Source organism: Haliotis asinina, chromosome 3, assembly GCF_037392515.1.
Source record: "Haliotis asinina isolate JCU_RB_2024 chromosome 3, JCU_Hal_asi_v2, whole genome shotgun sequence".
Taxonomy (NCBI): domain Eukaryota; kingdom Metazoa; phylum Mollusca; class Gastropoda; order Lepetellida; family Haliotidae; genus Haliotis; species Haliotis asinina.
This window is the reverse complement of record NC_090282.1, coordinates 71,268,228-71,283,670: the sequence shown is the minus strand read 5'-3', so window position 1 is coordinate 71,283,670 and position 15,443 is coordinate 71,268,228.

Genomic DNA, 15,443 nt, shown 5'->3' with positions numbered 1-15,443 from the left:
ACATTGCATTGAAACATTTTCGTTGTCAGTTATAACTTTGCTAATCGTTTATTGCCAAGTATGTTTTCGAATATAACGGTCCCTGAGTTGCCAATGTGTGGACATCTTGAAGACGTGGACAAGAGATCAGATTATTCGTTTTGGAGATAGGCGGTCTTACCATAATGATTTAGTACATAGTTTACGTCAAGAGATATCAGCAACTGCAGCAGAAGAACCATATGTTAAGAGACGTTTACTGTTGAGAGGAAACTCAATGTCTCATCAACATGATGAGACTAGAATTCGAATCCACAACCATACATGCAGGTGTCTGCTTAGGAGACAGACACCTACATAACGGATTTCTTGTTGAACGATCGATTTTCTCTGACATACATAAGAAAACGCTGAACATAATAAACATAGCACAAAAGGATTCTTGAGGCAAACTATGTTGTTTAGAGAAGTACTTCCGAAATGTAAGTACTTCATATGTTAACATATACGGCTGTCAAACATACAACTCATTGTAAATAACATCGCAAATCACTTCTCACGTACATGTACAACATCGTGATTGAATTCAGGCTTTAGTGAAGAGCGATCAATACATAGAGTTTAGAGAGAGTCACAGGGCTGTTCTTTCCCATCGCGAATTACCATCATGTCATGAACACCTTTCCGTCTCAACAACAGCACATTGCAATTATTGGTGAATGAATGAGTTAATATTTAACGTCACTGCAGTTGTGACACACTCCTGGTGCCTTTGACTGTACATACAACCCAATGACATTAATCCGCGAGTATAATTTTCTGCAAGTAATAAAACAATAACCTCACATGGAAATCGGTTTACGTTGACACACGTTATCAAAACATACGATCACCTTTCAAATTCGAATTTCATTTTAAAACTGGACACCGTCATTTTAACCGGGATTATTCAGGGATAGAAATATGACTCAGTGAGTATGCTTTTGTGCCGCTGTTATCGCAAACAGTATCACTATCATACCAATAGATGAGCTTTAAATATATTTTAACGTCGTGAATCGAACCTGGTCCTCAGTGGCATGTGGATCCAACGTAACTGAAAATATTCTAACTGCTCGATTATTGCTAGGTTTTAATCTTGGGTGGCCCAAATGAAGACTTAATCATGCAAGTGGAAGAGGAACATACATTCCTTGCATAAGGTGGTCTAACTTTGGTCGCTAGTGATCCATGACATAGTCTTGTTTTATACCAAATAATTTTCTGAGAAAAAAATTATTTTAATATTGCATTGGTATGTTTTATACCTAAACTGGTATACTCAAAATGACGTTTTCACTGACTATCATTTGTAGACAGGCATAAAAAAATTATTATAAACAACACGCTATCGCAAAGCTTCAATTTACTTACTCACCCTACGTGCCGTGACAACCCTTTAACCACATGCCTTCGTCACCGCCCACAAAGAAATATGACTACTCATATAAATCATAAATAACCTAAGAGTGAAGATTTTATGGATATCAACTTCTTTATATGAGAAGGATGAAGGAGTAAGCATTAACTCCGAAACGTTGTGTTCTCATATAAAGAAGTTGATATCCATAAAATCTTCACTCTTATGCATTTCACTTCTAAATGCCCTTCAAGTGAGTGAGTGAGTGAGTTTAGTTTTACGTCGCACTTAGCAATATTGCAGCTATATGGCGACGGTCTGTAAATAATCGAGTCTGGACCAGACAATCCAGTGATCAACAACATGAGCATCGATCTGCGCAATGGGGAACCGATGACATGTGTCAACCAAGTCAGCTAGTCTGACCACCCGATCCCGTTTGTCGCCTCTTACGACAAGCATAGTCACCTTTTATGGCAAGCATGGGTTGCTGAAGGCCTATTCTACCCCCGGGACCTTCACGGGTCAAATGCCCTTCAAAGACATAAATATCCTGTCGTGTGAGACAATAAAATGCGGGTGTATATTGGATTAGCTGTAAGTGCTTGCTCATTGCAGATTGTGTTTCGGGAGTTTAGCATATGATTGCATTACTTGTATGTGCCAGCCTGTCATCTTAATACACAGATCGATTGAGATACATAAAAGGCGTTAACCTCTTTGATTAAATTTGCACAAGTAAAAGTATGAGAGAGGGAGTGAGTTTAGTTTTACTCCGCACTCAGCAATATTCAAGCTATATGGCGGCGGTCTGTAAATAATCGAGTCTGGACCAGACAATCCAGTGACCAAGAACATGAACATCGATCTGTGCAATTGGGAACCGATGACATGTGTCATCCAAGTCAGCGAGCCTGACCACCCGATCCCGTTAGTCGCCTCTTACGACAAGCATAGTCATGTGGTAAGCATGTGTTGCTGAAGGCCTATACTACCAAGGGAACCTTCACGGGTCACAAGTGAAAGTATAATTTTACATGGGAACACAATGTCATAATAATAAGCGACCTTTATGAGGAAATTTAGTGTGTGGGAACTAGTTGCGCTGCGTTTTCAAACCTCTTTTCTGAAGCATATAGTCTGGAATATCTTCTCAGCATGGCAAAATCAAAGTAAATTTGGCGGAGACGTTTTACTGGAGAATGCGTATCAATGATATTCCATTGACTTACTGGCCTGAGCTGCAATAATGAAAATTCCGCTGACGTCTTCTGGTTGTTCTTTATGGGTCTTTCACATCTGACCTAGCACAACATCAAAACAGGATAATTTTGAAGAGACATTTATCTGTAGACTGTTATCGAAAATCAATATACATGTACATGAAAGCGGTTACTTACCATCGTTCCATCGAATTACACGTCTTGGTTGACCTTTTCGTGGTTCTTTTCTCTACTTGGACCAAGTACTTGGAGCAAATCCAACAGCGACTTCGATAATACATACTTCTCCCACCAAGATCTCAACTTTTACGTAAACGTACATAGTTTCCCAATTTCAGTTTTTGTATTGTATCGACCAATGGGAGTTTGAGCCCTTTGTTATCTCCATTTTGCACTCTTTGGTTTACAATATATGATTTGAACGTGTTTTTCAGGCGTTGTGAACATTCAAATGGTCGCTGATCTCCAAAGTAAATCCCTGTTCTGATTTATCACATAGGATTTTGTAATACAGAGGGCAAAATAGGAAGGCATTAATCATATCTTTCGTGCATCACCTCAACATGAAATTAATCTATCCAGTGGTTTCAAAGCAAAACCAGTTGAGATATCACACGTTACAATTCTGGGGTTTTTTTTGCTCGATGCATATTTCTCACAATCTAAGAGATGGTTAGAGTAGTGGTAGACACATTATAGTCAAAACGTGTAGCCACTTACGTTAAAATACGTGCACATTTGCAGCCATTGACTTAACTGAGTTTTGCAGCCATTGACTTAACTGAGTTTAACTAAATTTTTGCTTTATATTTCATACAAGAGAAATTATGGCTGGAAGGGAATCATGACACAAGTTCTTAGCATTGAACAGTTTCTCACAAACAGAATCTCGACAGACAAACAATCTTGAAAGTCAACCACGTCGACCACGTCGCCCAAGGGCGACAGTTGGCGCACAAGACCATTTCAGTAGAACGAAAGCGTTACGAACCCCTTCTGTGTGAGTGAGTGAGTTAATGTGATAAAACTTACAAATTTACGTGGGAAGTATTTCAGCAATATCTGAACAGCTTCAAAATTCGTGGCGTATCATTTAGAAACATTACACGCCCGCTAAAATACAAACAGGACATATTTCATAAATCATGTCTCCCTATTTCCGTTACAGTACCCGATTTCAGGATGCCGATGAGGTACACGTATGTCCATCTATTAAGGAGGGCTCATTAGTGAAAGAGACGCACCTATACGCAACCCTATTGTGACATTTATGATAAATCTTACTCAGGTTAAGCATGGGTACAGCTTACAGATAATTGAGAAGTTGATTTGAATATATAACAATCGTGTCTGGAAAAGACAAATCATTGATTTACATCATTAGCACCGATTTACGCAGCTGGGGCACAATGATATGCATTACCCAAGTCTGCAGGCCTAGTCCCTCGATCATGTTAGGCGCTCGATCATGTTAGTCGTAAGCTTAAGACAAAGTCTATCCCCACGATTGAGTGAGAGGTAAATAAATGGTCGTTTGTGTAATTTGTAAAGGTTTCTTTTTACCATCCAGATCTGTGTTCTTCTGTGATATCACTTGTGTGAGATCAAACGATATCTCTAAAACTATATCTTTGGACAGTAGATTTTGTACAATGCCATGACAATGCTACGACATCATAGCACACTTCAATTCTAATCCTAGTACCGTGTCCAGAGACATCATAGCACACTTCAGTTCTAATCCTAGTACCGTGTCCAGCGACATCATAGCACACTTCAATTCTATTCCTAGTACCGTGTCCAGGGATGTGCATTTTATTGAAAACTAATGACCAGTGATTTTTGTTGATAAATAGAATTTTACTCTCGTGTCTTCTGATGTCAAATACACGTTGTTGAAAGCAAAAGATGCCATCGGAAATCCTGGGATATTTTAACAAATGAGTCTATAGACACTTATGTGATATCCTCTGTGTATTATATTATTCAGAGCTGGATCTTTGTGTTCATATTTTGGTCATTTATGCAACAACACTGAAATATATGTATTAGCTAGACATATACAGACTAAATTATTTAAGGCAGGAATGGCTTGATTGTTTTAGCATTGATTGTAACACTAAATATTGTTCAGCTACCCACGAAAAGAAGTTGTTCCCTCTTAACTATACTCTTTTACTTGTAAATGTTCTCCCTGAATATGCAGTGGGATTTACTCCGATCTATATAACAGTTCCTTCCACCAGACCGATCACGAGGGAATCACGGGTCCCTAATCCCTCCATGAGCACAAGCCCATATCTGAAATGATTCAGTTTGAGAAAAAGATACACACAGCACCACGAGATACCAGGTGTCCAAGAAAGGAGTCTAAATTCCGCGATAGAGTAAAGCTGGATGAAGAGAGTAAGGCCCGGCAAAATTATATTTTCTAAAGCACGCAAAAGGATTTTTTCAGTGTGCTGCTTAAAGGGTTAAGCAGCTGCTACCAGTTAAAAAACCATGCGTTGACGTGATGTCAGAACATGAACCTTACAGTTTAAGGAAAATAAAAGTGTATGATCAGTGGACATAATGATGAAAGGACATACTTGGTTTTAATAGTTCCTCTCCAAATTCACATCCCTTTCGTGTGACAAACACTTCATAATAGTCTGCATGTTTCACAGAATACACACAAACAATCAAATACAATTACCAACACTCCGCTTAGCCTTGGGTAAATATGACTTTGTAAAGTCGTCGAAAAACAATAAGTGGAACGTGAAGAAAGGTCATATTCAGTTAATCCACTGTCTATAGCAACTCCTTCTTCCGTAAAGCGAAACCGTATCTCTGATTTGGCGGTGATTGGGTAGTACGATATATATTTCGCATATCACCCTATAGAAATGCATGCTCGTCATATAACTTCTCTTGGATTATGATGCGATTGGACTCGGGGAAAGTAGTGCAAGTGAATACTGTCCGAATCATAATCCGTTTTTTTTCGCGAAACCTCACGACTGTAATGCATATGACAAAGCCAAAAAATATTTTCATCATGAAAGATGTTTATATGAGCTTTGGAGCAGGAGTTGAAGTTCGTCCATTTACAGAGCTTCATCAATGAAATTATAACGAAGGAAATCAATTTCCTGACGTCAACGGTGTCAGATAATTGACATGGTCTGACATTTCCTAGATATACTTTGACCTTCTGCAGGAATAGCTTGTTTGCGATCAACAGGTAAATAGTTTCTTGTAATGCAAAATTGCATCGTGTGTGTTTTTTGGTCATGTATAATACGGATCATGTCATACAATGCTACGATACACGAAATGATTAAAATGTTATGATAAAAGTTTTATGTCAAAACGGAAAAAATCTATTTCGTTTTAATTTTGAGATTCCTCATAACCATATTTTTAAAATCCTTTCACTATATACTCTTTCTAGCAATACCACTTTCATGTTCACCGGTAATATTACATTTTTAAATAATGCAAGTAAAAGCACATAATAACTGGCACGGCATTTTAGAGAGACCTGATGGAAATTGTTCTTGTCACGTAAGTTGAATTTTCAACCCATTCCATGTTCCTAAATAAAGTCCACTCAATCGGGAAAACCTTTATAAACTTTAACATCTAGTTGCAGTCCTGACGATGATGATTATGTCGCTACTTAAGAAAATATATTAAAGTGTTTTCCTGCTATCTTCTGTCTTTTCTCTCTTGACATAATACCTCAAGCACAATGGAAATTACCAACAGTTACGCGTTAACACTATCATGTGTAAGTCCGGTATTAAGGTAAATGTGGTTACAATAATACCCTAAATACAAGTCCCTCACATTGTATCGATTTACATTGGAACAACGTTTGAAGAACACTTAAGTTACTTGGATCTGACATGGAATCAGTGTGTCGGCAATTGACAAATACTATCCCGGAGGGATAGTGAGTGAATGAGTTTAGTTTTACGCCGCTCTCACCACTATTCCGGCTATATTGTGGCGGTCTGTAAATAATCGAGTCTGGACCAGACATTGTATGGATAGAAAAGAACATGAAAGAAGACTGTCGACACTTATATATGCAATCAAACTATGAGGTATGGATAATGTTAACCAACTCATCCACCTACAAACCTTCAAACAGTAACACGTTATACTTCCAAAATGAAATATGATTATAAACACGAGTGAGTCCATTTTTAATAATCATATATAACGTCCTTGCTAAGCCCATTGATCTACGCTTCCGTGAGTGAGTCAGTCAGTTTAGTGTTCTGGGATACCCTGACATGGTTTGTAAGTGAGTGAGTGAACGAATTTCGTTTTACTCCTCACTCAGCAATATTCCAGCTATATGGCGGCGGTCTGTAAACAATCGAGTCTGAACCAGACTATCCAGTGATCAACAGCATGAGTATCAATCTGCGCAATTAGGAACCGCTGGCATGCGTCAACCAAGTCAGCGAGCCTGACCACCCGATCCCGTTAGTCGCCTCTCACGACAAGCATAGTCGCCTTTTATGGCAAGGATGGGATGCTGAAGGCCTATTCTACCCCCTGTGTTTATGAATCAGTATCGCATGACGAGGGCACCGAATCAACAACTGGGCACGCGTAGTGTCTCAGAAGAGCAAGTACTTGCTGTTAGGTATTGTTCCTAGACCGAATTGGACAAGATTTGCAGAAGAGTGGATTTGCTTCATTCAATATGGACTCCAACACTCACGATTTAAACTCGCTTCTTTGACCAGGCACAGAGGATTTGTTTCTGTTGTTCAAATCTGTAGAGTGAGTGAGTTAATATTTAACGTCACATGGATCACATTGTAGCCATATCGTGACGGCAACATACATGACATAGAAAAGGAGTTATATATGAATATTATGAAATAACCTGTCGACGAACGACAGTAAAACTATTAGCATATCACAGTTAGAATTTAAAACAGGCTCATGAGACTCCTACGACGTGATATAAACTTGCCACCAACTCTGATGTCTTCAGTGTAAGTTTGGAAAACAGAGCTTTAAATCTATATTTATCTATCTTTTGAGGAATCAAGGTGCACGAATGGTCAATAATTTGTTTGCGATCAGTGACATGCCACATTAACACATTAACAGAGGATCATAGATTTCCGAGAAACGTTGAGAGATATATCAAGGAGTATATCCCCTACCTTCATACAGAGGGCGGTGGGGTAGCCTAGTGGTTAAAGCGTTCGCTCGTCACGCCGTGGACCCGGGTTCGGTTCCCCACATGGGACGCAATGTGTGTCCCCCGCCGTGATATTGCTGGAATATTGCTAAAAGCGGCGTAAAACTAAAACTCACTCACTCACTCAACTTCAAACAGAAATTGTACACCTGAAGGACTAAGGACATGTAAACGACATGAATCACTGTGAAATGAGGAGGTCATACCAGATTACAATCAGGGTACACACAATATCTAATTATACCAAATACCCACTAATGATATTCAGTTTTATATTCACGTAGATAAGAAAACAAGAAAGTTTTCATAAATTGAAGAGAGAGCGGTATCTTCGTTTTATTGAGTACGCGCGCTTACAAAAAACGCCAGTGTATATCAAAATATCTAAATGCATAAATTTCAAAACACGACACGATCCCAGTTGCGTCATTAAATGCTGCTTGTCTGTGCAGGTTTAACCTTTAATTGGAATCTTTGCCGTACCGAAGCATTATTCACCAATGTCAGATAACTGAAGCCGATTAACACATCATATGCCATGTTGATCGCCTGATGGCTTTGGGTTGTCTTGAGTCTTTTCCCACCATGTTTACATATTCCAAACGCGAATGAAATGGTCCTAAACACGTATCCTGGCGTCATTTAAATCCCGGTAACAAATTCTATGACCATGTGAAAGTCGAACCGAACTGAAATTCAGGTTCATGTTTGCAGTCCTAAAATGTAAACTGACGAGCAAAAGACACATGTTCACAGGTTGTGTTTCTTACAATAAGATACAAATAACAAAATCTGTTGATGAAACTGAAAGTGTATGTTGCAGCACCCTGCAGTACACGTGTTTGGTCAGGAACATTGTAACAATAAATAGCGACTTAGTGATGACCACTGCAGAACTTACGTACGATCTTGGAAGGTCAAGGCCATTCCACGCAGCGGTTGGTTGGCCCATATGCCGACAGCACGAAGTCGTCTGGTCACTGTGAATCGGTTCAAGCGATGGTCCTGATGGCATGACCATCAACAACCGGTTGCGTAGGTGAATAACCCGCTGATAGAGATCCTCGTGGGGTGTTGTGACTGTGGGACGTCCATGTCTCCAACGATCCCATGTTAAACAGCCGAATTATGCTGTGTCTTGTGCAAAGCAATGTACTTGCAATATGGTTGTTGTAAGTACCCATTTGTGACATTCCTGTGGCCTGTTCTCGCTGCTCCGACGTGAAACTGGAATTTTCCCGTCAGACGTTTGTCAAGTGATTGTTCAGTCTTCACGACATACAGGTTTTATACACTCGAAACGTCGTGCAAAATACATACAAATGGTTTTGGTTGCATTCTGGCAAACGGAACATGATGGTTGCGTTCTATACAATCAAAGTTCTTCTATAACTATGTAGACTAGTTAGAAAGCATATTTGTGTAATTAATTTGCTCCTCAGTTTATGATGATAGATGCGTCTTTATATGAAGTAACGAGTCATGATAACATGATTGTAGACTCATGACGGAAAATGATAGTTTGGATCGCGTTCTATGTCTATTGGCTCTAACAGATCCATGCATCTTAATGTCATGTGTCAGGTGTGAGGACAATTAGACATTGTCAGAACTCTGTACCCAAATATTACGTGAAGGCACAGTTATTCAAGACGTAATTACATAGGAGTTAACGATGTATTATGTTTCCGCGCGCGCGTGTGTATGTATTCCTGGTGGTCCTGGTGGTGACACATTCCTTGCTATCTGGGTCGTTTCCTGTACTTGCAGCGCGGATTAGTACAATAGGTTTTGACTGTTTCCTTACATAATCGTGGGGCGGTATGAATACTAATGCTAGTGACATAAACACAACCAACCGTTACCTTTATCCTTATTTAATTAACAGAGGCAAATGTGACCCTTAAGCAATGGAAACTACATAATCAATAACATACGACATTGCATCTAGATTGGTGTCCGTTTCAAGGTTCTCCAAGAATTATGGATCTGAAATATGAGAGGATGTAAAGAACTTTTGATAGATATGCGTAAAGTGATATTTTTCACATTTCAATCTGAAGCAATAAGTTTCTTGTCTTAACATTAATATTTCGCAGGAGATTTTCAGAGAAGTCGATTCCACATTTAAATGTCACGTTGCTCGCTCATGTGTCGTCAATAATAAGTTTTTAAAAAAATGCGTTTCAACGATAGGTACTTAACATGTGGTACCGAATTAATCAAATCAGTATTAGCTCGTTATGGAAAACAAGCTAACACTATTGACAACACTTTTCACAAAAATGACCATAAAGTGGGAAGACGAATCACACACCGATCTAGAGTCACATTGCACTTAAATTTACGACCCCATTACATGTCCATCGTTCAAGAAGATTGTATTTCACAACCATAAGACATCTCTCAAAGCAACACAGTCGTAGGTACGATTCCGAGGTATATTACGATTATGTGTATATTAAAGTTCGTTCAAATATAATATATGCTGGGTGTTTGTGTTTCTTGTCCTACGATGGCATCAATCTCAAACACTGGTACTATTATCGTGGAATAGCTCTATTTTTCCAATGTCCAAGCTAAATTCGTGTCCTCTTACTCGTTAGAAACTGTGGGTGATCTACCAGTAGCAATCCGAGCTAAATTCGTCTCCAATTACTTGATAGGAACTGTGGGTGATCTACCAGTACGAAGTCTAATATTCCATATCTTGAGAGACTCAAGGCAAAGTCTTGTGTCATGAATGTATCATTTCCTGCCATTGTTGCTGAAGTGAGCACCAGACGCCTTAAGTATGATGACAAGACGAAGTAGTAGACTGTCACCGGGTTGCAGATGGGTTAATTAGTCACTTTAGATTATGCGTCAAGTTGAAAAGAAATTAAATTACCGGTTCACTAGATTGCCGGGTTCAATACAGCCATGTTATCGTAAGAGTTTATCAGCATCCACTGAAAGTTTGATTGGTACATAATTATGCTTGAATAGACTGTTTCTGTGGAAGAAGAACTGTCTCAATCACGTCATAATGTCAGCGTCTATCATCTTCTTATGTAAGAAGACATTGATGAAATAAATTATGGTATTTCTACATCGACTTACACATAACAGATCACGCCGAGAACAGATCGATTCACGGCACAATGAAAGCTTGATATGTCTTACAATATATAGGTTTTGTAATTAGACACGTACATCCATAGTGCATTCCGCCATGTTGTTGCCAAGGAATCATCAAAAAATACGCCAAGAAAGTTGAATTCAGATATTTGATTTTTCTTCTTCTTCAGTTTATGACGTTATTTAAGTTTTCTATATATTTCTGCCTGGGTGTCCAGCATGTTATGTGAGAAACTATTTAATCTGTTATGTTTTGGGCAGAATAAGAGGTTTACCCAGAGTTTTCTAGACATGCGCAATTACGAGTAGTTTAACGGAACCTTAATGTTGTTCGTGGGCGGGATGCCTGTGACTTTTCAGTACTTTGCCTAAACCCTTGGCTTCATATATGGACAGTGAAAACATTAGAATCAGTTATTTCCTTGTGATGATGTCATCTGGAAGGGTGTGTGTAGTGTGTCCAAAAAAGGTTCTTACAGTAAACATGAAGGGGGAGTCATTTTAACAAGCGATCATAGTTGCAAGCACTTTAATATATAACTCTGATTTATTTTTTCAATTGGTTTCATATAGAAACATATACGAACATGGACATGCCAGAGACAAGACAAGAGGATATGTATCATATGTCATGTCTGTTTCATCGTGTCCTGATTTTAAGATGCCAGTGAGTACGCGCATGCTCATTTACTAAAGAGTTGTCATTACCTATGCACAAGTCTAGTCTGATGCTTGTCAGTAATACATCTCATGGTAAATATAGCTTATAGATTTTATAAGTTTTTGTTGTTGTTGTTTTGTTGAAGCAAATATATAACCATCGCGTCTTGACCAGACACATCAATCTACGCAGCTGATACAATGGCATGCATCAACCAAGTCTGCAAGTCACGGCGCTGACGGGACTGAACTACGGGATAGACGAATGAGTTAAATGAATGTGTGTACGCTAAATTAATAATGAATATTTTATTGCGCTGCTTTTATTTACTAGAAACCGCAGGTTCGTGGGCTCATATCCCAAAAGATTCCCTTTGACAAACGATACTGACATTGACTGGGTTCCTCTACAAGACACTCTAATGTCAGCTTCCTGAACCACCAGTGAACCGATCTTATGCACAAAATCTTGGCAGATGTTCGGGAAACGAGTCTAAATCCATCAAACACATTCTGCCATTAGAATGTTTTAATTTTAAGGAGATTCTTCTCAAACACGTTAGAGGGACAAATCAAATGAAAAAAAATCTCTCAAGAGCACATACCAGTGCTCATTCAGGAAACGAAGATGAAGATTAAAAATTTGAAATGTTTTATTAGAGGGACTTCATTTTGGAAGAAATGTCATTGCGAAACAGAAATCTCTTCTCTCAATATGATCAACATTCCTCTCGTGTGCCAATCACATCAAAAGAGTCCTCATTTCACGAAAAGGAAGTCGACAACTTGTTCTTGTGGCGACACATTTGAAATAGACCATCAAGAAACATTGATGCATAATGTTGTATTAAATGGCCATGCTCAAGCCGCATGTTTTGCAACTTCGATTGATGTCACTTCATATTGTCAAAGAGGGGACACAAGCATTTGAATATTTGTGAGTCAGAAATGCAACTATTTAGGCAGCCTTGGAAAGGGAGATTATATTACATGGAATTTTTAAAAATAAGCGTTACTTATCGGACAATGAAGGTCATCATGATCTGTAAAGATGTCGCAAACTATAAGTGACATATGAGGATTGACCGTGTTCATGTAATCTACTGTAGAGTGAAAAATCATCTTTGTCTATGGAACACAAAAATGTGTTCAAACTGCCAATGGAATACAAGCACTGAAAAGCTGCCGTTATGTGTATCAAAGCTGTCTGGATAGTTAAGAACGATTTACAATCCGTATATCATGCCATTGAAATGCATGTTCCTCATACAGCTTATCTTGAGTTCTTCTAGGTTTTTCCATGTCGAAGTACGGAAAGTGGAGAATGAAACCCGTCGAGTTGTCCCGGCGCCAGACCAAATCTGGTATCCTTTAGGAATTATGTGAACACATAGATCGTTCAGTGGAACAACTTTACGCTAATTCTTGTCATGTGATGTGCATATTGGAAAATGGAGCATTTGAACATATTTTCTTTAAATATTTACCTAAAGTCACGGAAACACAAGACTGATTCGAGATACACGTGCATCATACTCTCAGGCATAAAGTTCCGGTTTGATGTCAGTCGTTCAATTGTTTTCTGAACACAGCAGTCATGCCTGGGTTAACGAGAGGTGTTGATGGACGATATCGGGTCCCTTGAGAAGTATCGTTATACATCGTTATATCAGAGCTGTCGGCGGCACTGTTTCGCTGTCTAAGGCGTTCTATCGTTCGTAAGTTACAGTTGAAGTCATTAGCAATGACTCGAGCACGCTGATCAGCGTTTAGATGTCTAATAGCTTATAACCTAGCCATAGTTGCTATGTTCATAAAACAAGTGAATGATTGCCTTTCAAGCCGGCAGTTTATGCCTGAAAGCATGCATGATGCACGTGTATCTCGACTTCAATACTGTGTTTTGCCAGTTCTTCCCTTTCCACAAGCAAAAACATTTTAAACCCCAATCTCAAACAATATTTTATTGGGTAATACATTCTACACGATTAATGTTTTCCACAAACTTTACTTCCGGTGTATTTTAAAAATTATAGGTTCAAATACCCCTTAGATACTTAAATGTCATTTCCATTATTACAATGTTTCTTTTGACTTTCGGTATAGTTTAATGTGTAGTTTAGTGCTTGAAAGTATAATATGGCTACACCCAGATAACAATGTGAACACAGTTGGCGAAGAATAAAAATCATCTGCAGCTGTCGGTTCTTTATTGAGTTATACAGGTAGTACGCACATTTACTGCTTACAGGCTATGATAATTATGGTCTGAACGATTAACATTCAATCATTATTGAATATCAATATGTCCATGACTCCTGCTTGAATATGTCACACCATATGCCCATTACTTTTAAAATCAGGAGACGGCATTATTTTCAACAAAGAAGGTCTATTGCTGTAATATCTAATTTAATATTTACACATAGGACAAAGCAGCTAAAACATTTCCTTTATCATGAGAGATGTATGATTCGGGCTATACTACACTGTATTTCATGACTGACCAGTAGTGAGTGTCACGAAAGAGTGAGCGCATGCTGCCAGTCTTGTTTTACAAATGCAATGACAGGTAAGGAAGTTCACTCATTCATTTTAACGCACCTAAACACTCAGCAGAATTATGATACAAACCCCTCTAGGACATTTTCTCACCGATCAATGTCCTCGCCGTTATCTTACATAAAAGCCATGACTGTTTTCATGTTGACTGATGTTACTTTTTGTCATTCGCTCAAAAAATGTAAAGGAGTGAATATACATCAGGTGACCTTTCAACAAAGGCTAATACATGTGGTCATGCATAGGAACTGGGATACCTGATCAATAACGCTGTGTGAACGTGGTCTGTAAGTGAGTGAGTGAATTTAGTTTTATGCCACACTCAGCAATATTCCAGGTATATGGCGACGGTCTGTAAATAATCGAGTGTGGACCACACAGTCCAGTAATGTACCACATGGGCATGTGTCAACAAAGTCAGCAAACCGAACCACTCGATCCCGTTACCCGCCTCTTACCACAAACATAGTCGCCCGTTTTGGCAAACATATGGCTGAAGGTCTATTCTACACCGGACTTTCACGGGTCGATCTACAACATCATGAACTTGTTTTTATGCATGCGTATCACATGGCGAGGACACCGAATCAACAACTGGGCACACATGTGTCTCAGAAGAGCAGGTACGTGTTGATAAGTATTGTTCCTAGAGCGACTTTGACAAGAATTGAAGAGGAGTGGATTTGTTTTATTCCATATGGACTCCAACACTCACGATTCTTTGTTGCTAAAGTGATAGGAAAGAAGCCATTCATCAATATTCCAGCTACGTGGCCTCAGTTAGTGAAGAATCTAGTCTGCACCAGACAATCCAGTGATCAACAGCATGAACATCGACCTGCGCAATTGAGAACCGATTACATGTGTCAAGCAAGTCAGTGAGCCTGACCACCCGATCCCGTTATATTCTGATAATAAACATATATATATTTGGACCTTCCTCTGTAATGTTCCGAGATCGACATATAGATGTTAGCTTGTCATAAAAAGTGCATCATGTGCTATTACTCTGTCGTGTACAACACAGATCATATCTTATATTGACCTAAAGCATGAGGTAGTTTAGTCGACCTTTTGAATTTTTGGAAAGGAATACATCGTTCTGAAACAATACTTAAATTTGCGATTCCTGTGATGTAAAAGATCAAGGCCACGAATGCTCATTACCTATTGTCATCAGATCGATAATCTTTGCACCGGCCAACCTTTCTAAATTAGCACTTAATTATTACGTAATGAAATATTTTGAATAGTTCTTGTCACTTCAGTTCAATATTACTCT